Below are 26,866 nucleotides of genomic sequence, written 5' to 3' on the forward strand. Positions count from 1 at the left end.
TTCCGGCCTGTGAGATCCAGGGGGCTGGATCTCACAGGCTCGTCACCGGAAGGCAGCGCAATGCCTTCCTTAGGCATCGCGCTGCCTTCCATGCCATTGGGTCCCCCCTACAGCCCCACGGGGACCCGATGGCACCTGCGCCACAGCCGCTGCACCATTGAAAAGCTGCAAACCGCAGGTCTGAATTGACCTACGGTTTGCGGCGATCGCCGACACAGGGGGGGTCGCAGAACCCCCCCACGCATTTAGCCAAGGTGCCTGCTCAACGATTTGAGCAGGCACCTTGTTCTGATTACCGCCAGCCGGGCGGCGGTGATCGGAAATACACATGACGTAACGGTACGTCATGTGTCCTTAAGTACAGGGACAACATGCCGTACCGGTACGTCATGTGTCCTAAAGAGGTTAAAGGGTTTGTCCCATGAAAAATATTATACTGTTTTCAAACCAGCACCTGGAACTGAATACATTTGTTGCTGCATGTAATTAGCATAGCCACTGAGTTATTCAATAAAATGTACTGTATCTGCACAGTGCCACCTGCTTTTGTTTTTTGTTTTTCTTATTTCTTTGTCCTGCTCACTGAAAAAGCCACACATGCTCAGTTTCATCTTTCAACTGCCTCCTGAGCTTTAATAGGGAGAGCATGGACACATCCTCTTAGCTGCAGTAAAAAAAAGACACCCCCTTTAGGCCTCCTGCCCACTAATGTGTGCGCCCCATGGCCGTATTGCGAACCGCATTTGCGGATCCGCAATACACGGGCACCATTCCGTGGGCATTCCGCATCACGTATGCGGACCCATTCACTTCAATTGGTCCGCAAATCCGGAGATGCAGAATGGTGCAGAACGGAAGCACGGAACGTAGTGCTTCCATGGGGTTTCGTCCCGTACTTCCGTTCCGCAAAAAGATGTCCTATCTTTTTGCGGAACGGGCGGATCGTGGACCCATTAAAGTGAATGGGTCCTCGATCAGCTGCGGCTTCCCCATGGTCGGTGTTCATGCATTGCGGCCCACAATATGGGGCACACACATTCGTGTGCAGGAGGGCTTAAGCTGTCAGTTTGATATAAATCTAGCAGAGCAATGAATAGGGATATCTCATGTATCCATGTGAGGTATAGCGCTGGTACTAACTGTTAGAAAAAGATTGACATGTACTAGATTATGCCTGATTTTTATTTTTTTATATCAGTCATTGGATAACTCATTTAATGACAAAGGGAATAGTAACACCTAGAGATTAGCAAATTTCTCAAAAATTAGATTCGGACGGTTCGCCGAATTTTCGGATAAGATTCAATTCAATCAGAATTTATTTGCGGCAAATTGCGTTAAAAAAATGCTATTTCCTGGCTGCAGAATGCCCGTATAGTTTGTGCAGAACACTGTGCCTTGCAGTAACACACATAGGGAGTCTGCTGTGTAAGTGAAACAATACGGTGAGTCAGTACAACACGCACATGACAGGTGTCACTCTTAGAACCACTGCACACTTCACTTATTTGGGCAGGTATGGGGCCAAAACTGGCCAAATAATTCAAGTGTGAACTTAGCCTTACAGGTTGATGTTAGAAACAGGTATAAAGAACCGTGCAGAGGCCCAAGATCCTACTGTAGCCTGAAAGAGCGCACTCCTTTTACATCGCTGCCAGCTGACTCCACATAGATGTCTACAGAACCTGTTCTATTAAATGCTTATACAAGTAGAGCACCCCTGACAGAGTAGAGAGGGTGTCAGCAGTAAGTTTGTGTTGACTTCACTGATTATTTTGCCCTTCCTCTGATCCATCAGAACAATAACGCACAAAAAATGGATCCTGTCTGTGGAGCATCCGCCTTAGCTCGTTCAGCATTTGGTCAGCAATTCATCAGTATTGCTAATGTCCCAAAAAAACAGGAGTGGATTCAAAACAAAGATGACACGTGAATGGAATATTTCCATGTCTTCTGTGTTTTGTACTCACTCCTGCTTTTGGCTACCAAATCATAAGCCAATTCTGATGGGACCAAACAGACCTTACAGTTGCTACACAGACAGGATCTAATGTGTGTATCATTTTTCCTTCCTTATGACAGATCAGAAGAAGGATCAAATAAATGATGATAATCAATAAATGATGGTCAACCACGCTAAAAAGGCAAAATAGTGGCCCAGTCATGGAGTGGGGAGGGTCGGAGAACAGCTTGACCACAAAGTGGCCCAATGACATAGTGTTGAGGTAGCAGCAGCATGAGGAGACCACAGAGTGGGCAAGTGACATAGTGGGGAGGTGACAGCAGCAGCAGCATGAGGAGAAGACAGAGTGGCACATTTACAGTGTGGAAGTGGAAGCAGCAGCATGAGAAGGCCACAGAGTGGCCCAGTGACATAGTGCTGATTTAGCAGCAGCATGAGGAGACCAATGATTGGCAAGGGGACATAGTGTGGAGGTGTCAGCAGCAAAAGCATGAGGAGGCCACAGAGTGCCCCGGTGACATAGTGTTCATTTAGCAGCAGCATGAGGAGACCAAAGAGTGGCAAGGTGAGATAGTTTGGAGGTGGAAGCAGCAGCAGCATGAAGAGGCCACAGAGTGGCACAATGACAGAGTGTGGAGGTGGCGGCAGCAGCAGCATGAGGGGACTACAGAGTGGCCCAGAGACAAAGTTGTGAGTTGGCAGCAGCATGAGGAGACCACAGTGTGGCAAGGTGACACAGTGTGGAGATGGCAGCAGCAGCAGCATGAGGAGGCCACAGAGTAACCCAGTAACATAGTGTTGATTTAGCAGCAGTATGAGGAGACCACAGAGTGGCAAGGTAACATAGTGTGGAGGTGGCATCAGCAGCAGCAGCAGCAGCAGCATGAGGAGGCCACAGGGTTGCCCAGAAACATAGTGTTGAATTAGCAGCAGCATGAGGAGGCCACAGAGTGTCCCAGTGACATAGTGTTGATTTAACAGCAGCATGAGGAGACCACAGAGTGGCAAGGTGACAGTGTGGAGGTGGAAGCAGCATGAGGAAGCCACAAAGTGGCAAGGTGAGATAGTGTGGAGGTGGCAGCAGCAGCAGCATGAGGAGGACACAGAGTGTCAAAATGACATAGTGTGGAGTTGGCAGCAGCAGCATGAGGAGAGTAGTGTTTAGCACGAATATTCGAAAAGCGAATTTTACTCGCTAATATCGCCACTTCGAGAATTTGCGAATATTTAGAATATGGTGCTATATATTCATTATATTGAATATTTATTATTTTTTTCCATTTGAACACGATTCCTCCCTGTTTTTTGCTTGTGGGCCAATGAGTCATTGGCCCACAAGCAACATAAGCACTGAGGAATTATGACTTCAGATGGGAAAACATTATGAATATTCTAAAAACTAATATACAATATTCAATATTCAATATAGTGCAATATATATATTTGTTTGAATATTCGTCATTTTTTTCCATCTGAAGTGAACACCTCAGCGCCCCAATTCCCCTTTCATGGGAGTCCCCCGTCCTTCACCTTCTTTGAAGTCTATTCATTTATATAGAAGTATATTCAGTATACATAAAAAAAAAAATAAGGTTAAAAAATGACAAAAATTTTTACTACATACATAATACTCGATAAGAGTATCCGATATTTGTGAAATTTCATTAAAAAATGTTATTGGATTAGATGCGTTTTTGGTTTATATGCATATTATTTCTAGTGGGAATGGGACTAATGGGACCATAATGATTGATATGTTAGTGAAACACTGATTTGACAGAATATAACATATCAAGTGACCAAGGTTGGTTTGCCCAAAATGACTGTCATTAGGTAATGTCAAATTCATTCGTTTTCTCATTTTCCTATCTGTACGATCGCTATATATATAGAAATCCATTCCAACTTTTAGTGAAATCCAAAGAAAAAAAGTTGGCCCACTCGGTGTTTAAAAGACAGAACATGGGGAATGCGAATAGGAGCCACTGAGGAAGGAGCTTATTGCTCCGAAAACGCGTTTGGTACTATAAGCAACCTCAAAAAAAGACCCCTGACCGAGCACATGCGTTTTTAATGCAATCTCTGTGCATTTTCTGTATAAAATGCATTGTTCCACTCTATTCTCTTCTAGAAGGACATATACATTATTATTACACAAATATCAGATACTCTTATCAAGTATTATGCATGTACTAAAATTTTGGGTCATTTTGTTATCTTATTTTTCTTCCTTATGTACAGTATACTGAATATACGTCTATATAAATGAATAGAATTCAAAGAAGGTGAAGGACGGGGGCCTCCCATGGAGGCGGAATCGGGCTGCTGAAGTGTTCACTTCAGATGGAATTAAAATGACGAATATTTTAAAAAATTAATATATAGCAATACATGGAATATGGTGCTATATATTCTTTTTTTAGAATATTCGTAGTTTTTTTTCCATATGAAGTTTCCCTTTCGCCGTGCGCTGTCATGCCGCCGCCGGAACTCAGCCCCTGCCCCATTATAGTCAATGGGGATAGATCGGCAGTCCAGGGGCACACGTGAACTAGCGGCAGGATGGATCCGACAGGCTGTCCACCCGCCGGAACAGCCTGCCTGACTCCCCTGCTGGACTTCCCTGCCGCTAGTGTGAAACTAGCCTTAGTGGGGGTAAAAAAGTATTATTTGCCATTCAGTGTTGCAGTTATATGTCCGAAAGTTTTTTGGGGTGTGTATTAGTGGCAGAAAAAGTATTATATGACGTTGTGTGGTGAAGTGATAAAATTACAGCCCTTTTTGGTGTGCATTAGTGGCAAAAAAAAGTATTATTTGCCATTCAGCGGTGCAGTTTTTTGTTCTAAGGCCTCTTTCAGACAGGCGTTGCGGGAAAAGGTGCGGGTGCAAAACATTGTAATGCTTTTTGCACTCGCGTGAGAAAAATCGGCATGTTTGGTACCCAAACCCGAACTTCTTCACAGAAGTTCGGGCTTGGGATCGGTGTTCTGTAGATTGTATTATTTTCCTTTATAACATGGTTATAAGGGAAAGTAATAGCATTCTGAATACAGAATGCATAGTACAATAGCGCTGGAGGGGTTAAAAAATTAATAAAAATAATTAAACTCAACTTAATCCACTTGATCGCGCAGCCCGGCTTCTCTTCTGTCATCTTTTTTTCTGTGTGCAGGAAAAGGACCTGTGGTGACGTCACTCCAGTCATCACATGGGCCATCACATGATAGTATAAGATCATGTGACGGACCATGTGATGACCACAAGTTCAGTCAGTTTTGTCTGCGATTGTGTTCAGTTTTTTCCACGCGAGTGCAATGCGTTTTGATGCATTTTTCATACGCTTTATAAAAAACTGAAGGTTTACAAATAACATCTCCTAGTAACCATCAGTGAAAAACGCATTGCATCCGCACTTGCTTCCAGATGCAATGCATCTTTCACTGAACAGCCTGCTGGACTCCCCTGCCACTAATGTGAAAGTACCTTAATACACACCAAAAAAGCTTTAGAACATATAACTGCACCGCTGAACAGCCAAAAAAGGCTTTAGAACATGTAACTACACCGCTGAATGGCAAATAATATTTTTTTTGCCACTAATACACAACAAAAATAGAGATGAGCGTCAGGGGCAATATTCAAATTTGCGATATTTCACAAATATTTGGTAGAATATTCGTCATATATTCACAAATTTGAGATTATTTTCTTGATCGTGAAAAATGTGCAATGTAATATTCGCACAATATAGCTACATTTTTCAAGTTGCTAGAAGTTTCCTGAGACTGGGAAAAAGGTTGGCACGGCAGAACATAAAAAAATGACTTTATATGCAGTTAGAGTGCTCCAATATATTTTTGATTGCACTAATGATGCGAATATTTTGGCGCAATACGTGAAAATTTTACATTTTAGCAGGTGTGCATGTATGTATGGACAGCAGAACCCATCACACTACCTAACACACTGAAATGCAACAGCTACACTATATCAGGATATAACCTACACTATCTCCTACTAACTATCTATATTATATATATAAGCTATCTAACTAGCTATCTATTGTAATGAGTGGAAAGCACAGAGCACAGCAATGTCACTGCTCTCTCAGAACTTTAAAAAACTGTAAAAAATGGCTGCTGGGGAGGTTCTTATATAGTAAGGGGTAGGCAACTTTCTCATTGGTTGCTAGGGATGTTGCTAAGCTCAGACAAAGACATTGCAGCCTTCTCATTGGCCCACAAGCAAGAAGGGAGGTTACTGATAAAAAAAATCTAGAATATTCGAAATTATGAATATATATCACTATATTCTAAATATTTACAAATTCTCAAAGTGCCGATATTCGCGATTCGAATATTCGCGCCCAACGCTAATGGGGATCTGATCTGAAAGGTAAGAAGGTATGTAAGGGAAATTTTTTGTAGAGGCACACATTATAAGAGGGTATTTTTTGCCCTGGTGCATATTATATAAAAGAAGAAGTCTTTATTGCCGATAGCCACCAATCACTGCCCAAGTGCCCAGCTTTCAATTTTGAAGATCAGAATATGAAATGAAATCTGAGCTATGATTGGTTACTATGGGCAACAAATGCAGTTCTTGTTTTAGATGTTTCATAAATCTCTCCCTAGGATAGTACTTCATTCTTCCATTGGGTGGTCTTCATATTCTAAGTTGTGGTTTACATTTAAATTGGAACCTTAATTCATCTCCAAGTTAGCAAAACCAATACAATTAGACAACCTATCGTAAGCCCCCAGGAAGAAGCTTAGGCGAAACGTGCATTGGGGTTGGTACGTCCCGTGGTACTCCCGGTCTGTATGATATTACAGCTGTTGCTCACATAGATGTGTTTATATGGTTGTCCTATTGGTTAGGTTTATATTTCGGTTATTGTACAGTCGTGGCCAAAAGTTTTGAGAATTACATAAATTTAGGAAATTGGAAAAGTTGCTGCTTACGTTTTTATAATAGCAATTTGCATATACTCCAGAATGTTATGAAGAGTGATCAGATGAATTGCATAGTCCTTCTTTGCCATGAAAATTAACTTAATCCCCAAAAAAACTTTCCACTGCATTTCATTGCCGTTATTAACCACCTCCGGACCGCCTAACGCAGATGTGCGTTCCGGAGGTGGCAGCCCTGCGCACAGTCACGCATATATGCGTCATCTCGCGAGACGCGAGATTTCCTGTGAACGCGCGCACACAGGCGCGCGCGCTCACAGGAACGGAAGGTAAGCGAGTGGATCTCCAGCCTGCCAGCGGCGATCGTTCGCTGGCAGGCTGGAGATCTGATTTTTTTAACCCCTAACAGGTATATTAGACGCTGTTTTGATAACAGTGTCTAATATACCTGCTACCTGGTCCTCTGGTGGTCCCTTTTGTTAGGATCGACCGCCAGAGGACTCAGGTAGCTCAGTACAGTCGCACCAAACACCACACTACACTACACCCCCCCGTCACTTATTAACCCCTTATAAACCCCTGATCACCCATGATCACCCCATATAAACTCCCTGATCACCCCCCTGTCATTGATCACCCCCCTGTCATTGATCACCCCCCTGTCATTAATCACCCCCCTGTCAGGCTCCGTTCAGACGTCCGTATGATTTTTACGGATCCACGGATACATGGATCGGATCCGCAAAATGCATACGGACGTCTGAATGGAGCCTTACAGGGGGGTGATCAATGACAAGTGGGTGATCACGCATATAGACTTCCTGATCACTTCCCTGTCATTGATCACCCCTCTGTCATTGATCACCCCCCTGTAAGGCTCCATTCAGACATCCGCATGATATTTACGGATCCACTGATACATGGATCGGATCCGCAAAACACATGCGGACCTCTGAATGGAGCCTTACAGGGGGGTGATCAATGACAAGGGGGTGATCACGCATATAGACTTCCTGATCACTTCCCTGTCATTGATCACCCCTCTGTCATTGATCACCCCCCTGTAAGGCTCCATTCAGACATCCGCATGATTTTTAGGGATCCACTGATACATGGATCGGATCCGCAAAACGCATACGGACGTCTGAATGTAGCCTTACAGGGGGGTGATCAATGACAAGTGGGTGATCACGCATATAGACTTCCTGATCACTTCCCTGTCATTGATCATCCCTCTGTCATTGATCACCCCCCTGTAAGGCTCCATTCAGACATCCGCATGATTTTTACGGATCCACTGATACATGGATCGGATCCGCAAAACACATGCGGACCTCTGAATGGAGCCTTACAGGGGGGTGATCAATGACAAGGGGGTGATCACGCATATAGACTTCCTGATCACTTCCCTGTCATTGATCACCCCTCTGTCATTGATCACCCCCCTGTAAGGCTCCATTCAGACATCCGCATGATATTTTCGGATCCTATGGTACATGGATCGGATCCGCAAAACACATACGGACGTCTGAATGGAGCCTTACAGGGGGGTGATCAATGACAGGCGGGTGATCACCCATATAGATTCCCTGATCACCCCTCTGTCATTGATCACCCCACTGTAAGGTTCCATTCAGACGTCCGCATGATTTTTACGGATCCACTGATACATGGATCGGATCCGCAAAACACATGCGGACGTCTGAATGGAGCCTTACAGGGGGGTGATCAGGGAGTCTATATGGGTGATCACCCCACTGTCATTGATCACCCCCCCCCCTGTAAGGCTCCATTCAGACGTCCGCATGTGTTTTGCGGATCCGATCCATGTATCCGTGGATCCGTAAAAAATCATACGGACGTCTGAATGGAGCCTTACAGGGGGGTGATCAGAGAGTCTATATGGGTGATCACCCCTCTGTCATTGATCACCCCCCCCCCCCTGTAAGGCTCCATTCAGACGTCCGCATGTGTTTTGCGGATCCGATCCATGTATCCGTGGATCCGTAAAAAATCATACGGACGTCTGAATGGAGCCTTACAGGGGGGTGATCAGAGAGTCTATATTGGTGATCACCCCTCTGTCATTGATCACCCCCCCCCCTGTAAGGCTCCATTCAGACGTCCGCATGTGTTTTGCGGATCCGATCCATGTATCCGTGGATCCGCAAAACACATGCGGACGTCTGAATGGAGCCTTACAGGGGGGTGATCAGGGAGTCTATATGGGTTATCACCCCTCTATCATTGATCACCCCCCCCCTGTAAGGCTCCATTCAGACGTCCGCATGTGTTTTGCGGATCCGATCCATGTATCCGTGGATCCGTAAAAAATCATACGGACGTCTGAATGGAGCCTTACAGGGGGGTGATCAGAGAGTCTATATGGGTGATCACCCCTCTGTCATTGATCACCCCCCCCCCTGTAAGGCTCCATTCAGACGTCCGCATGTGTTTTGCGGATCCGATCCATGTATCCGTGGATCCGTAAAAAATCATACGGACGTCTGAATGGAGCCTTACAGGGGGGTGATCAGGGAGTCTATATGGGTGATCACCCCTCTGTCATTGATCACCCCCCCCCCCTGTAAGGCTCCATTCAGACGTCCGCATGTGTTTTGCGGATCCGATCCATGTATCCGTGGATCCGTAAAAAACATACGGACGTCTGAATGGAGCCTTACAGGGGGGTGATCAGGGAGTCTATATGGGTGATCACCCCTCTGTCATTGATCACCCCCCCTGTAAGGCTCCATTCAGACGTCCGCATGTGTTTTGCGGATCCGATCCATGTATCCATGGATCCGTAAAAATAATACGGACGTCTAAATGGAGCCTTACAGGGGGGGTGATCAGTGACAGGGGGGTGATCACCCTGATCACCCCCTGTCATTGATAACCACCCTGTAAGGCTCCATTCAGACGTCCGCATGTGTTTTGCGGATCCGATCCATGTATCCATGGATCCGTAAAAATCATACGGACGTCTGAATGGTGCCATACCAGGGGGGTGATCAGTGACAGGGGGGTGATCAGGGAGTCTATATGGGTGATCACCCCCCTGTCATTGATCACCCCCCTGTCATTGATCACCCCCCTGTCATTGATCACTCCCCCTGTAAGGCTCCATTCAGACATTTTTTTGTCCCAAGTTAGCGAAAAAATTTTGTTTGTTTTTGTTTTTTCTTACAAAGTCTCATATTCCACTAACTTGTGTCAAAAAATAAAATCTCACATGAACTCACCATACCCCTCACGGAATCCAAATGCGTAAACATTTTTAGACATTTATATTCCAGACTTCTTCTCACACTTTAGGGCCCCTAAAAAGCCAGGGCAGTATAAATACCCCACATGTGACCCCATTTCGGAAAGAAGACACCCCAAGGTATTCCGTGAGGGGCATATTGAGTCCATGAAAGATTGAAATTTTTGTCCTAAGTTAGCGGAAAGTGAGACTTTGTGAGAAAAAAACAAAAAAAATCAATTTCCGCTAACTTATGCAAAAAAATAAAAATTTCTAGGAACTCGCCAGGCCCCTCATTGAATACCTTGGGGTGTCTTCTTTCCAAAGTGGGGTCACATGTGGGGTATTTATACTGCCCTGGCTTTTTAGGGGCCCGAAAGTGTGAGAAGAAGTCTGGGATCCAAATGTCTAAAAATGCCCTCCTAAAAGGAATTTGGGCACCTTTGCGCATCTAGGCTGCAAAAAAGTGTCACACATCTGGTATCGCCGTACTCAGGAGAAGTTGGGAAATGTGTTTTGGGGTGTCATTTTACATATACCCATGCTGGGTGAGAGAAATATCTTGGTCAAATGCCAACTTTGTATAAAAAAATGGGAAAAGTTATCTTTTGCCAAGATATTTCTCTCACCCAGCATGGGTATATGTAAAATGACACCCCAAAACACATTCCCCAACTTCTCCTGAGTACGGCGATACCAGATGTGTGACACTTTTTTGCAGCCAAGGTGGGCAAAGGGGCACATATTCCAAAGAGCACCTTTCGGATTTCACAGGCTATTTTTTTACAGATTTTGATTGCAAAGTACTTCTTACACATTTGGGCCCCTAAATTGCCAGGGCAGTATAAGTATGCCACAAGTGACCCCATTTTGGAAAGAAGACACCCCAAGGTATTCCGTGAGGGGCATGGCGAGTTCCTAGAATTTTTTATTTTTTGTCACAAGTTAGCGGAAAATGATGATTTTTCTTTTTTTTTCTTTTTTCCTTACAAAGTCTCATATTCCACTAACTTGCGACAAAAAATAAAAAATTCTAGGAACTCGCCGTGCCCCTTACGGAATACCTTGGGGTGTCTTCTTTCCAAAATGGGGTCACTTGTGGCGTAGTTATACTGCCCTGGCAATTTAGGGGCCCAAATGTGTAAGAAGTACCTTGCAATCAAAATGTGTAAAAAATGGCCTGCGAAATCCGAAAGGTGCACTTTGGAATATGTGCCCCTTTGCCCACCTTGGCTGCAAAAAAGTGTCACACATCTGGTATCACCGTACTCAGGAGAAGTTGGGGAATGTGTTTTGGGGTGTCATTTTACATATACCCATGCTGGGTGAGAAAAATATCATGGTCAAATGCCAACTTTGTATAAAAAAATGGGAAAAGTTGTCTTTTGCCAAGATATTTCTCTCACCCAGCATGGGTATATGTAAAATGACACCCCAAAACACATTCCCCAACTTCTCCTGAGTACGGCGATACCAGATGTGTGACACTTTTTTGATGCCAAGGTGGGCAAAGGGGCACATATTCCAAAGTGCACCTTTCAGATTTCACCGGTCATTTTTTACAGATTTTGATTGCAAAGTACTTCTCACACATATGGGTGAGAATTCTTGTTAAGAAGGCTTCAGGGCGTCCAAGAAAGTCCAGCTAGCGCCAGGATCGTCTCCTAAAGAGGATTCAGCTGCGGGATCGGAGTACCACCAGTGCAGAGCTTGCTCAGGAATGGCAGCAGGCAGGTGTGAGCGCATCTGCACGCACAGTGAGGCAAAGACTTTTGGAAGATGGCCTGGTGTCAAGAAGGGCAGCAAAGAAGCCACTTCTCTCCCAAAAAAACCATCAGGGACAGATTAATCTTCTGCAGAAAATATGGTGAATGGACTGCTGAGGACTGGGGCAAAGTCATATTCTCTGATGAAGCCTCTTTCCGATTGTTTGGGGCATCAGGAAAAAGGCTTGTCCGGAGAAGAAAAGGTGAGCGCTACCATCAGTCCTGTGTCATGCCAACAGTAAAACATCCTGAGACCATTCATGTGTGGGGTTGCTTCTCATCCAAGGGAGTGGGCTCACTCACAATTTTGCCCCAAAACATAGCCATGAATAAAGAAAACTCCCCAGATCTTAAATCCCATTGAGAACTTTTGGTCAATCCTCAAGAGGCGGGTGGACAAACAAAAACCCACTAATTCTGACAAACTCCAAGAAGTGATTATGAAAGAATGGGTTGCTATCAGTCAGGAATTGGCCCAGAAGTTGATTGAGAGCATGCCCAGTTGAATTGCAGAGGTCCTGAAAAAGAAGGGCCAACACTGCAAATACTGACTCTTTGCATAAATGTCATGTAATTGTTGATAAAAGTCTTTGAAACGTATAAAGTGCATGTAATTATATTTCACTACATCACAGAAACAACTGAAACAAAGATCTAAAAGTAGTTTAGCAGCAAACTTTGTGTGAAAACTAAGTTTAGGATGCAAGTTCCTTGGTATGCCTGTATCCATGATATTAACCTTTTAGGCATTATATATATATATATATAGCATTGTGTAGTAGCTGTATTTGGGACAAAAGGTTTGTTGATAAGATAGTGTATTTGGTACCAGGAATTTACTATGACTTAGTGTCCCGATCTTATGTAATCTTTTTTGACCTGGTGGGTCTAAGGGGTACACCCAGTGCATCAGCACCTCTAACATTGCTGCTAACTTTTTATTATTTTTTTATATGTATTGTCAAATTGATTTGTAATAAAATATGTTATATTATATGTGTATCTTGGTTTTGGTATTTTTTTTCATCTCCAAGTTATCATCACTAGGAACAAGTTTTATCTTCACCTATTTTGGCAAGGTTTTTTAGTTTAGTGAAAAATCAGTTTGCAGATTGATTTCGTAGTAAAATTATCACAAATCATTTGCCAACTTTGAGTGTGCAGTTACAAAATATGTTAAGAACCATAGATAGATGACATCTTGATGGCCTTTTAAAATGTCATATGAGATATGTCCATCTGTGTGTTCTTTTTGGCAGTGTGATTGATTGAACTAAATTCATCTCCTGCTTAGATAACAGATACGCAAACAGATACAACGTGGATACATGTGCATATACTGTATCTATCTATCTCATATCTAGCTTTCTATTTTTTTTTCATATGTATCTCATGTATTTCTTGTTCTCTATCTATATCTAATTATCTCTATCTATTCTCTATCTACAGATAAAATGTACATATATGCGCATGTTATCTGTCTATCTATCTTTATTCATCTATTTATTTCCTCTCCATCTACCTTTCAATTTATCTACAATCTATTTATTTATTTATGTATCTATTATCTATCTTATTCTCTGTCTTTCTAGATCTAATATATATATCACTCTCTCTCTTTTTCTATCTATCTTTTTATCCATCTGTCCCATATCTATCTAATGTCTTTGACTATCTTTCTATAGCTGTCTATCTATCTTTGTTTTGCTATCTATCTACTTATCTAGAAACATTTTCCTGCATTTACGTGCCATGAGAATTCTCCCACCTGTATTAAATGGAAAAGGAAACACTAGTTTCTAAATGAAAAAAAATATATGACATACTCTACATGAATGGTCTCTTGCAAAGTAAGAAAATGTGATTAATGAAATCTAGAATGAAGGGGAAGTCATGCCCTTTAAATATTAGATTTCATCACACTAAGTAGATAGGAGGCTTCAGAAAGCAGATACTTCACCTTTGCATTTATTCTTGGTAAATATTTCATGCCCTTGTAATGATCAAAGGTGGAATTGACTCATGTAACCAAGGCAGTGTCCAGTGCATGGTGAGGGCTGTTACTAGATCTCCGAACTGGAGGAATGAGGGTCTTCTAAATGAGGGGACAGCTGTCCACATGGAATGGAATGTTAAAAGCAGTTACCTCTGTTGCTCTTATTACTTTCGTTAGTTTTTTATGTGATGTTAAATACTTTTGCATTAAAAATGATACAAATATGATAGCAGTGATACCTCCTAAATCTCTTAACAGTGTATCAATACAGCCTGGCATTAAAGATATAAAGAATATGAAGTACTGAGCATATATTAGGCTACTTTCACACCTGCGTTTAGGTGCGGATCCGTCTGGTATCTGCACAGACGGATCCGCACCTATAATGCAAACACTGGTATCTGTTCAGAATCAGAACGGATCCATCTGCATTACTCTGTCAAAGTCTAAGTGTAATTCAAACGTATCCGTCCTGACTTACATTGAAAGTCAATGGGGGACGGATCTGTTTACAATTGCACCATATTGTGTCAATGTAAATGGATCCGTCCCCATTGACTTACATTGTAAGTCAGGATGGATCCGTTTGGCTCCGCATCGCCAGGCAGACACCAAAACGCTGCAAGCAGTGTTTTGGTGTCCTCCTCCAGAGCGGAATGGAGGCTGAACGGAGCCAAACTGATGCATTCTAACCGGATCCTTATCCATTCAGAATGCATTGGGGCTAAACTGATCCGTTTTGGGCTGCTTGTGAGAGCCTTGAAACGGATCTCACAGGCGGACCCAGAAACAGCAGTGTGAAAGTAGCCTTACACTCCACGGAATACTGGACTTCATTCATATCAACATGTGAACAGGAAATGTGGTTCAATATTTCACAAATGCATGACTTTCATTCAGGAACAGAATAATATTTTATACAATAAAATACTCTAATCATATTTTTTTTCATACATTTTTCTTATCCTACTAAATTAGGGTAATAATTAGAGTTGAGCGAATCGAAGTATCCAAAGTGGAATTCAATCCAAATTTCAGGAAAAATTGTATTTGCTGCGAAGCCAAATTTCCGTGTGCCTCGTAGCAATAAATCAATTTTCCCTGAAATGGTGGGGGGAAAAAATACATAGTCATCTCATCCAATTGCCACCATGGCCATCTTGATTAAAGTTACCGCGCAAAATTTTTGCGTGCAGTGACGTATGATGTCACCACACAATATTTTGTGCTGTGTCTTCAATAATAATGGCTGCGGTGGCCTCTATGTGATCTAATGAATAAGGTGAACATTTTTATTTTTTACCTGATTAGCCATTGAAAGCCCTCAATGTTAATCTCAGATGCCATGATCAGCGATGAACGCGGTATTCGAGGAGTTTAATGATGAGGGGGAGGCACATTCCTCATTCCCCGTCATTGTGACTGCTACATACAAAGAAATGCGCTTGTTGATGAAGTAGTTTGTCATGAAGCAAATTTCTTTGTGAAATTCAGCAAAGCAGCTAAATTAAATTTTTCATAACTTTTCTCATCTCTAGTAATAATAACAACAAAACTTTCTATGTCGAAAAAGCCCAGCATATTTACTATGAAAGAGTCTAATATATGATAGGCCCTTCCCTCAGGAACCCACTTTCTGAGCCAGAGTGAACTGGCAGACTAGAGATGTCCATGTATAAAACATTTAGCCATTCAAACCTGTATGGTCAAATACCACTTTGACAGTAATTACACCTGATCGCTAAAGGCTTTTATGTTTCAGATCCACAGTGAAATTAGCTGATCATCAGTGGGGCTGCACTTATAAAAGGGAAGTACCTGTATGTATTCAATTCTACAGGAGTCGATAAGAAACTTTAAAATTCTGGAAGGAGCAAGCACTGGGATATCCTGGCATAAACTTTCCCATACAACACAGTTAAAGTTTTGTATCAGCTACTTAAAAATTGCAAATCAGGAACATAAAATGTATATGTTCAAGCATACAGTATTCAATGAAATAAAAGAGTTAAAAGTGCCATTACGTAACACATACTGTGTCTTTTAGACTGGTTGGTGGAATCAGTCCAATGTATGGTCAGCAGTTCCAGTTGATTTTATCTACTTACTGTACACAAAGGTCAATTGCATTACAGAGGTCCATAGACAATATAAATTAGTCTGTTACTTTATCTTTTGTGCTAGAGAAATAAACAGTAAAGTAACAGAACACACAGCGCTGCAAGCCCTTCATGTTTTCTACAAATCCTACATTTCTTTTACATATCTTTTCCCACTAAGCTTCTTCCAGGTACTTTCAGTGGCATTTACATTTTTTTGTCCTATTTTATAAAGTCAACCTGCCACCCTTTTTAACCCCCCCACAACCAAAAGCTAACTCTGCTTCTACTTATCATTATCTAGTCGATGAGCCACAAATCGCCCTTCTCAGATGTTCCTTAACTTTGTAAATCATTGCTGAAACTTTCCCGTCCTATATGTAAATGACCTGAGACGAGTCCTAATTCCTTTAGGTTACCAGGAATTCGTCCAGTTTGCTTACCATTTTCCTGCATAGCCGTGCCAGCCAAGTTCATAATTGACCTCTGCCTCTTCTAAATCTCGAGGCCTAAGCATCTAGGCAATAATGCTGCTCCTGTGCAGTACAATTCTCTACCCTCACCCTTCAGCTTCCTGCGCATGGTAAATTATGTCAGGTGAAACTATAAGCTGCAAAAACTTGCATATGTGCACAAAGCCAAAGGGGGGGGGGGGGGTAGAGGATTATACTGTGCAGGAGCAGCATTACTGACTAGATATGCAGGTGCAAGATTTCGAAGAGCAGGAGGATGTTAATCAAGAACTTGGGGGTGCAGCTATGCAGAAAAAAGTGGACTCATCTCACGTAACATAAGGAAGTAGGACTCATCTTAGGTCATGTACATATAGGGTGGTAAAAATTTGCCAATGAACTATGCAGAAAGGGCGCATTGGGACTCATCAACTAGATAATGATAAGTATAAGCAGAGTTGTGTTAAAATGGAAAAGAATTGTGATGGCACACTCGCATTTGGATAGAATGGAAGGATTTTTATTGTTCTATAAAATAATTAGTAATATTATTTGAATTTCATAAAAGTTATAAAAATATAAGAGATCCTATATGTATATAAAGTATATTATATATTCTGATCAAAGTAACTGTTCTTGGTATTATTCAGTACGAAATATATATTTCATTGGGTATTGTTAAACAGGGATTCCCTAGAATTGAAAAATAATGTCCATAGATGTTTAAAAGAGTTCTTCAAGGAGGTCCTGAAATCAGCGAATTTACAATCCACAAGAAGGCTAAATAGTAATTGATGACTGTCTTTAGTTAAATAGTGATATTCTTAAAGAATGTGCAAGCTCGCATATAAGGTCCAATATATTATGAAAAAATATGAAAAAATATATTTTAAGAAAAAAGTGCCGTGCAAAAAATTGAAAAAGTTGAAAAATGTGCTCAATGAGTAAAATACGTTGTGCACAACAAAGGTAATTTATAACATGCAGTTATTCTTAAAAAATGTGTTGATAAAAACGTACACCATATAGATAATGTTCATATATTATGATGATGAGGAGTCGATGTTATTATGAATACACCAGTATTTGGTCCTGTATTCACCGGGTTTTCAAGTGTTGGTGTCCGCCTTTTAAAGAGAGAGCGACTCTCCTGGCAATTTTCCAATTCACTTGAAATTGGATGATAATTATCCCGATATATTTCAGTGCTTTGCCGTTGTTGTGGGCAGAGTACATATGTTGTATTTATGGAGAAATAATACAAGAAGATGTAGTTTACTTTACCCCTATTCAGTTCGTTACAGCGTCTTCCGTCCTGCAAGGACCTTCGTGGCGTCCCACGTGATCACTTGCCTTACCACGTGATGCTGCACGTGATGATGATGTAGCCTGACGTCACGCGGTGGTTGTTCCTGATTGGCCAATCTTCCTCGCTGCGGGAAATTTGAAAGAATATCGCCGTGGCGAGTATTTTCTTCCGATGATTTTCAGTTTAGTATTGTTAATTTCCTTATGGTCCTCACTGCTTCCTCTGTCAGAGTTTGGTCAGAGGAAGCAGTGAGGACCATAAGGAAATTAACAATACTAAACTGAAAATCATCGGAAGAAAATACTCGCCACGGCGATATTCTTTCAAATTTCCCGCAGCGAGGAAGATTGGCCAATCAGGAACAACCACCGCGTGACGTCAGGCTACATCATCATCACGTGCAGCATCACGTGGTAAGGCAAGTGATCACGTGGGACGCCACGAAGGTCCTTGCAGGACGGAAGACGCTGTAACGAACTGAATAGGGGTAAAGTAAACTACATCTTCTTGTATTATTTCTCCATAAATACAACATATGTACTCTGCCCACAACAACGGCAAAGCACTGAAATATATCGGGATAATTATCATCCAATTTCAAGTGAATTGGAAAATTGCCAGGAGAGTCGCTCTCTCTTTAAAAGGCGGACACCAACACTTGAAAACCCGGTGAATACAGGACCAAATACTGGTGTATTCATAATAACATCGACTCCTCATCATCATAATATATGAACATTATCTATATGGTGTACGTTTTTATCAACACATTTTTTAAGAATAACTGCATGTTATAAATTACCTTTGTTGTGCACAACGTATTTTACTCATTGAGCACATTTTTCAACTTTTTCAATTTTTTGCACTGGCACTTTTTTCTTAAAATATATTTTTTCATATTTTTTCATAATATATTGGACCTTATATGCGAGCTTGCACATTCTTTAAGAATATCACTATTTAACTAAAGACAGTCATCAATTACTATTTAGCCTTCTTGTGGATTGTAAATTCGCTGATTTCAGGACCTCCTTGAAGAACTCTTTTAAACATCTATGGACATTATTTTTCAATTCTAGGGAATCCCTGTTTAACAATACCCAATGAAATATATATTTCGTACTGAATAATACCAAGAACAGTTACTTTGATCAGAATATATAATATACTTTATATACATATAGGATCTCTTATATTTTTATAACTTTTATGAAATTCAAATAATATTACTAATTATTTTATAGAACAATAAAAATCCTTCCATTCTATCCAAATGCGAGTGTGCCATCACAATTCTTTTCCATTTTAACACATCCTCACGGTTTTAGGTGTACCGGTGATTGAGCACCTCTATCCATACTGACCGTCTGGTGAGCCACAGAACCCCCTCTATTTTATAAGCAGAGTTGGCTTTTGGTTGGGGGGGGGGTTTAAAATAGGTGATAGGTTCCCTTTAATCTGCATATCATGATATGTGGGTACATTTCAAATCTAAAATACAGGATATTGACATTGAGTTCATGCATGTGATGGTATGAGAGCTATCTGAGAGCTGGATGGAGATTATATAGTTATATAGTTATATGGTGCTGTACACAGGCATCATATGGCACCATAGAATACACATGATGCCTAAGGGGAAGCATACGATTAAACATCCCAATCATTAGCATTATAAATCAGTTTAGGTAAAATATTTTGTTCATTATATATCATGAATTATATTTTATGTATGGATAAGAAATCCATAAATAACCACAGGTTCAGCAGCAACTGTCAATGTCACATAACCATCATGAAAGCAAAATAAATGAATGCACTTAAAAGGAAGAATGTAAGCATAATACTATGCAAATTCTTGTTAGAAAAGGTGACATCTGTACATGAGGTGTTTCGGATCTAGAATATAGAGATATAAAGATTACTTTTATGAAGTTTCTGTAACAAGGTCTGCACAGACTAGAATTGAGGAACCTTGGAGATAATCTTTTTAACTGTCTATAAATATATTTAAGGTCATCGTAAGGACCTCTCCATTACATTGTGCACCCACTTACTGAACACAAGACAAGATGACATTGCAAAGAAAAGAAAAAGCATCAAGAGTGAGTTGATTTCATATTTAGTTAAAAACGAGCAGAGTTACAGTAAAGGCAAAGATTCCCGACCATTCGATGATGAGAGATGCAGCCAGCGATAATGTATGGTAGAACTTTGCATGTATTGGACACACCTCAAAGTCAAAAGAAATTGCTAAAACAAAGTCACAAGCAAATGCTGATTAGATTTCCTGCACCAAGTATATATATACATATATATATATATAAATAGTTTCTATAGGAGACTGCTTCCCATAACTGCATCTCTTTCAAAATAGTTTATTTATTTCTAACCCAAAGGAAATATTTTATAGCTTGCATATGTTCTTGATTCAAATTGCATATTTTAAATTAATTCAAGCCTGTGCTAAGAATATGGACTTAAAATATACAGTTAAAGGGATATTTCCATCTTGACCTTTCAGGGCCAAATTTGGAATAACCTGCAGTAAGTTACAGAAATGGTGGAGCAGCCAACATTACGTAACTATTGTTTCCGTAACTCCCGTCCACCTCTTACTGTGGTTGTTTCTATCTCGCCATAAAAAAATTCACACAAATATATTGAAGTACCTAAAAGAAAACAAAAAAACTGTCAATTTATCTTTTTGTAAAAGCTGCCAACTATTACTTCTGAGCACCTCACATAGCCAAATATGCATGTGTGTTTAGTAGGGAAGGAGCTACTGTCACACACATTTCTCCCCCAACATCGGCCATCTGCAGATCTACTGGTGATCAGCTGATTGGTGCAGGTTTAATACCACTTGGGTGGGCGCTGGAACTTTGCAAAGCCACATATTTCCTTTGTAAAACAAGGTCATGATGAGCTTTCCAAAGTAGAAGTTGTCCTTCAGTGACCCAACTCTTCCGTTTGGCTACTAGAGGGTGATCCCAAGAGGCAGATGTCCTCATGAAAAAAAGGTTTACGACCACTGTGGATAAGATATGTTGCAGAAGATTACTGTCAGTTTGCCATGTAGGCAATTCTCCAGTCTAACTCAAGCATATTTTGTTATACAGAGAGAATAAAAATGGGCTTAAAATTTGTACAAGTTTTAACAGGAATCCATAGGAATTCTAGAGTTTCATATTGAAATTATTAATAAGCAGTTTGCCAACCTATTTTGGAAATTAAAGGGATTCTGTCACCGGGATTAACGATATGTAGATATTTATATGTGCCCATTAGTCTTCATGCAGTGTTTACAATGATCCCTCTGTTTATGCTCTGTGTGCCTTATATTCTTATAAAAGCCATCTTATTCATATGTAAATCACCTCTGTCAAGATCCCAAGGGGTTGTCCCACGATCTTCTGGAGCCCAGTCGCGCCCATCGATCCGGAGCCCAGCACCGCCTGCTACTTAATTTATCCACTGCCCTATCCTGACATCATGTAATCTCTGCTCCATAGTCTCGCGCAGGCGCAGTGGACTGGCTTCCACTTGTCCACTGCGAATGCTGGTGAGAGAATCCCTTTAATACTAAGGCAAAATAGTGGCCAAATGAGATGAAACAGTTGCATGCCAGCCAAGATGACCACTCGTGCACTGAACACTGTTGTGAAGGTCACTGTGTTTAAGAGAAAGGAAAAAAAGAAGAAAAAAAATATATATACTGTATATTTCAGTGAGAAACAAAGGAGGAGACCTCAGAGTGTCGTATACAAATGTTAAGGCCAGTTGGGGCACGTTTGATTTGGGTAGAATCGATTTAGACCTAAATAGAATCAATCAACCGATTTGGCCGATTTAAACCCAAATGGAATTTTGAGTGATTCGCTTATCTGTACTTTGCAGGATACAATGGTTAGAGTCTATAATCTTTGGGAAAGTTGTTCTTGCAAAAACTCTTAAAACTAGTAAAGGCAGCTTGACTGACCAGGAGTCATTTTCTTTAAAACTGAATTAAAATGGTCCTAAAAACTGTCAGATGCATTCTCCACGCATTTTTCCATCTTTCTAAAGGTGTGTAGCTAGGACATGATGTGTTAGTTGCAGTATATGAGAATCATTTATCAAGTCATCTGTAAGCAGCAACATTATGTATACATGACCCTAGGTTCCTACTCTGTATTGATTATCATACATACTTTTAGTAACCCTTAGGCCTTATGCACATCAGTGGCGTCTGCACAGAGACTGTATGGCGGCACACGGTAGCCTGCAGCTCAGTACTATGGAGCCATAGGCATTCCAGTTGCTTTATTATGGTAATCTGTAAAGCACAATATTGCAGATTTATTCTCCCCTAAAAGCAATGCTTTAGGGGATAACAGCATTGTAATACAGTAATCTGGTGGGGCATGTCTTACTTAAAGGGAATGTGTCATCAGAAAATGACCCATTGTTTAAATGACATTTTTGTGTTAAACATATGTTTTTGGATTTTTAGTGAGTTTTTTTTATTTTCCATGGCAATATCTACATAAAAAAAAAAAAATATATATATATACAATCCTGCAATTTTCACACTGGCCACTAGGCCATATAATAAATCATGATTTCCTGTTTTATGCAGTCAACTTCTCATTATCATTGTAGGCAGAATTACAAGGACAAGTAACAGTTCTAGATCCACCATTCACAATAGGTGATATCTCGGCTTATCACCTCCTTCCTTACCTCTGCAGATGTCACAGAGCGTGTCTAGAAAACTCTCCAATAGAAGTCAATGGTGGCTGCTCTCAAAAGACAGAAAGTCTAGTAGACTGTGTGAAAATTGCAGGATTATATACCGTTTTTTTTTAAACATAGAGGAGTGGCATAGAGAAAAAATCTCACCAAAATATTTAAAAAATGTTTAACATAAAAATGTCTTTAAAACAATAGGTCATTTTCTGATGACACATTCCCTGGAATGTAACAGGAAGCTGTGTGTGCCTATGTATGAAATCAGAGGCATATAGAGTTACTGTAGGATTCCATAGTAGTTCATAGGTACCTTATTATCGACTTATTACACCAGTGTGCATGAAGACTTAAAATGACAGTAATTGCATGAAAAAAAGGACTGCTGAATACAAGACTTGTAGTTCTAGGCATGTAGGAGAAATGCTAGCACAGGCTTCCAGTATCCGTAGTTTCAGGTGCTGCACATCTCGTATCTTCATATGCTGTGAAGATACGAGATGTGTAGCACCTGACTGTGTGAAGCCTGTGCTAGCATTTCTTCTGCGGTGTTGCTATCAGTGTGTGAAGAGTGGGAGAAGAGGGTTGCATTGACAATCCAACACAATGGGCAGCACATTGAACACATTTTATAAGTGGTGAGAAACTTGTAAATAACTAATGAAAGAATACAGTTACATTAAAACGAAGCACACCATTGTTTTTCCTGTAAAATTCCCAATAAGTTTGATGTGTCACATGACCCTCTTCCTATTGAAAAAATAAAAGTTGGATTCAAAATGGCTGACTTTAAACTTCTTCACATATACTAATGTGCCACAAACAGGAAGTTAATATCACCAACCATTCCCATTTTTTAAAGCTCTATCCATATAAACTGCCCACCCTGTAGAATAATTAAAATCATTGCAGCTGATAATAATAACCTATTCCCTTTTTTTATTTGTTTTCTGCAGTTTGTAATATCTTTTCATTTCTTTTTAATTTGTATATCTGGTTATCTGTTATTTTGTTATTGTCTGTTACATATAACACAGCTTATGACAATATAAGAGGGTATAATGTGGTTAAAGCATTTCACAAAGAGTTGAATTTTTAATAAAAAGAATAATACAATAAGGTAGGACTATATTCTTGAAAAAAAATGCACAGAGAAATGCAGTTATAGTTCACTAAATGTCAATGTCAAATCTAATTAGAAAACCCAGTCTAAGGAAAAAGAAGGAGGTCTTTTAGGACACGGAAGAGGAGACAAGGTGTGATGTCTCCGTGACATTGTATCTCTAGATTAGCTTCGCCATCACTCGCTCTTCATACTTTGCCTTTGAGCTTATTTCTGTTATGCTTTGTAACATAAGAAGGTTGATGAAAACAGATTAGCTAGTGGGTTTAATGGATTCAAAGTCAGTTATTATTTTTTTTATGGTATATTAAAAGGTAAATATAATAAATTATTTCCTTAAGTGTAAAGAAAGCGTAGCATTTATAGTGTTCATAAAAAGAGCATATTATATCATTATAACTTGATGCACATTTTTTTAAATGATAATATATTTGAGTATTTTAAAGCGGCAGTAAATCTCGATAGAATAGCACACTGTAAAATTCCCTTTACATGGGCTGTCAATAGGAACAATAATCACGAAAGAGCATTCCCAGGAACACTTATTCCCAATAATTTGCCAGTGTAAAGGTGTTGCCGATTACCTGATGAATGAACGTTTACATAAAAGCATTGCTGATGCCATCATTTAAATCATCATTTCTGGTCTGTAGATTGTGCTGAGAAAACAGAAATCTGCTGCCCAGAAACAATGAATCTGCATACTCATTTATAATGTTTATGCTATGTACTGTGCACACAGCATAAGCCAGGAAAGGTCAGATTTAACAATACTGGCCCAGCCCTCATTGGAGCTCAGGGTGTGGGTCAGCTCTACCTCCTAGCTCCAGAAGATTCCAGTCAGAATATCTTTAGAGAGGGAGCAAGAAGGAGCAGTCTTCATGTCCTCCTCTCCCATATACTCAAACTCCAGGCCCAGGAACTTTGGTCACTTCCACAAGCTCCAGGCGGTACAAGCAAGCAAGAACAAACTGAGGTGGATTTGCATAGCTAGAGTGAGAGAGAGAAAGGCAACAAGGGAGCCCAGCTTAAAGCATTCCAGATCATGCTACTACATAGGGGAAACAAGTTAAGACACCCTATGCACCCCAAACTAGAGCACACTGCAGCCACTGTTGCCAGATTGTAGTTTCTAGCTAGAGATCCCAGTAATAGAGATTTTAGTAAGAGAAGGAGTTAACAGAGGGCTGCAACAAACTGATGAGCTCATGCTTGGACATCTGAAAAGATTTGGCACTGTGTACAGATAACTGCTAGATATACTACAACTCCTATTATGTACACAGTAAAGAGAGACTTTTGTTGAGTTCAATCTGGCCTTGTATTTGACTCTCCTAACATTACATGCTGGCCATTGCATTTCTATCATGTGCCCCGCCTAGCACCCACATGGACATTAACACTATGGGTACTCCTGAACTAGCATCAAGCAGGGAGCACACAGCTACAAGGAACACAGGCACCTCCCCCAGGGAACAATGACCTGAGGGATTACACCATGACACATCATCATGGCCACTACCACTCTCATTCACTGCTCCAGCACTATCCCACTTATCCCACTAACTATAGTAATTAACGGAACTCATACATGCTAACTTTTGACTACATTTAAAACTAAAGAAAGGAAAAGCAAACACCAAACTAGATGTGGCAAAATTATGAGTTCTATGGAATTCTGGTCAAATGTCCAACCATTAAAGAAGACCTTTGATTTGCCATAAAATATAACATAAGTGGGGAAAGTATGGTAAATGTATCTATTGATGTCTTTTTAAGTTAATGTTCTATGGATCTGTCAATTCCCTGTCCTTTTTGCATTCATCTAAGATGGTTGAAAGCTTTTCAGACTACCTTATGGACAGTGTGCAGTGGTATTCTGAGACAGTCTCCTCTGCTGATGAAGACGGTTATGAGAAAGACAAGGCAAGATAGACACAGTTCCGACATCATCAGGCCTGCTTTTCTGACCATGGGGGAGGAGTGTCTCAGACTATAGAAGCAATCTTCTGTCTGGAACATAAGAAGCTGGCAGCCAGTGTTGTTTTTTATATGGAGAAGTGATGTACCTTCCCTCAATAATTTTTTAACCAATTTGAATAAAAATGAATTTTATCTACACTTTACTCCAACCTTTGATAAAAAACTAATTAATTTTCTTGATGTAGGACGCACCAAAAGAGAACTAAAAACCAGAATCAGGGAGCATGTTAATAACATACATAAAAAAGCAGACCATCACCCGCTATCACGACACTATGCTGAACTCCATCAGGGCAAATTTCTGGGATCCACCTTTGTAGGAATAGAAAAAATAAAACAGGATAGCAGGGGAGGGGATTATATCAAATTGATGTCCAGGATAGAAAGCAAATGGATTTTTAAATGTAATAGTCTGGCACCCAACAGGTTAAATCAAGAAATCGAACTCTTTGCTTTCCAATAACAATGAATCATTATCACATCTGTAATGAATCTAGCCAATAAAACAACTAAGGAATCTCCCATACCTTCCCATTATCCGAATAAACGGTATTTACTGCACCCCCTGGAAAACCTTAGGAACTATTCAGCAATATATATATATATCACACCTGCATGTATGAATTAGATTATACCTGTAATAAATAGAACGTCCCCTTATTTACATATCCGCTTGATATAAGCCGATACCTGTTGTCATGGAAACCGGATTAACTACTTAAACCTCCATGGACAATGTGTTGACCATCCCTGACGAAGGAGCCCGACAGGCCCCGAAACGCGTTGGAGGTTTTTTGTCCTACGGAGGCTACGGTATCCACAGAGGTGACGTCACCGAAGCGGTTTCCAGGACGACCGTAACAACAAGCTCCCTCGCACCACGCTTGCTTCCAGCCGGGGCAGCGTCTGTGCTAGCAGGTGAGCCAGGAGGACGGACTTATTGCAGTACACTTACAGGAACGGAAAAAGAGAAAAAAAGAAATTGAAAAAGACACATCACTGAATTTAATAAAGCAGGAACATACCAGGTACACATTATACTTTATACTGCACACTGGAAATTTGCACCATTAATCGAATGTGCTTGCCTTCTTTGCATCCCTACAGCATAGACAGCGAGCGCAACGGACTGCCCATTTCTGGCCTTGGTTTAGTCATCTGTACCCTCTCCCCCCTTCCTTTCCCCCCCCCTATACTTACTTATACATTTAAGATAAAGAGGGAGATAGCGGTCGGGTCTTGCCACTCCAGCGCTGGTGTCTCACGTCACCTTCGGGTGATATA

This window comes from Bufo gargarizans, chromosome 4 (assembly GCF_014858855.1).
Source record: "Bufo gargarizans isolate SCDJY-AF-19 chromosome 4, ASM1485885v1, whole genome shotgun sequence".
NCBI classification, from domain to species: domain Eukaryota; kingdom Metazoa; phylum Chordata; class Amphibia; order Anura; family Bufonidae; genus Bufo; species Bufo gargarizans.